Consider the following 423-nt stretch of genomic DNA (forward strand, 5'->3'; position numbering starts at 1 on the left):
AAAAGATCGAAAATAAAATTTGGACAAGTGTAACGGGTGTAACCGCGCCATTTGAAACTGTTGGAATTTACCAAATATTGAGACTTCTTGTGAAAAAAATTACGTACTTTTATTTTTAAAAGAAAAATTACAAGCTGTGAACAGTTTAACGCACGCAAAACAAAAGATAAAAATTACTTAGCAACATAACAGAACAGAAGAAAATCGCTTTCAACTTTAGCGCCTTTAATTCCTTTGCTCTAACGCTCCATCTATATAAAATATAGACTCACTTGATTATATTACCAACACTCCCTCTTAATCTAGTGAGTGAAATACAATCAGCAATTACTCAAAAAACAAAACCTAAACCTTTGAGACAGAATTTATGTTTTGCACTACTTGAATTTTTTGTAAAAATATCTGCTATCATTTTATCTGTAG

Source organism: Wasmannia auropunctata, unplaced genomic scaffold (genome assembly GCF_000956235.1).
Source record: "Wasmannia auropunctata unplaced genomic scaffold, wasmannia.A_1.0 LD336071.1, whole genome shotgun sequence".
NCBI lineage: Eukaryota > Metazoa > Arthropoda > Insecta > Hymenoptera > Formicidae > Wasmannia > Wasmannia auropunctata.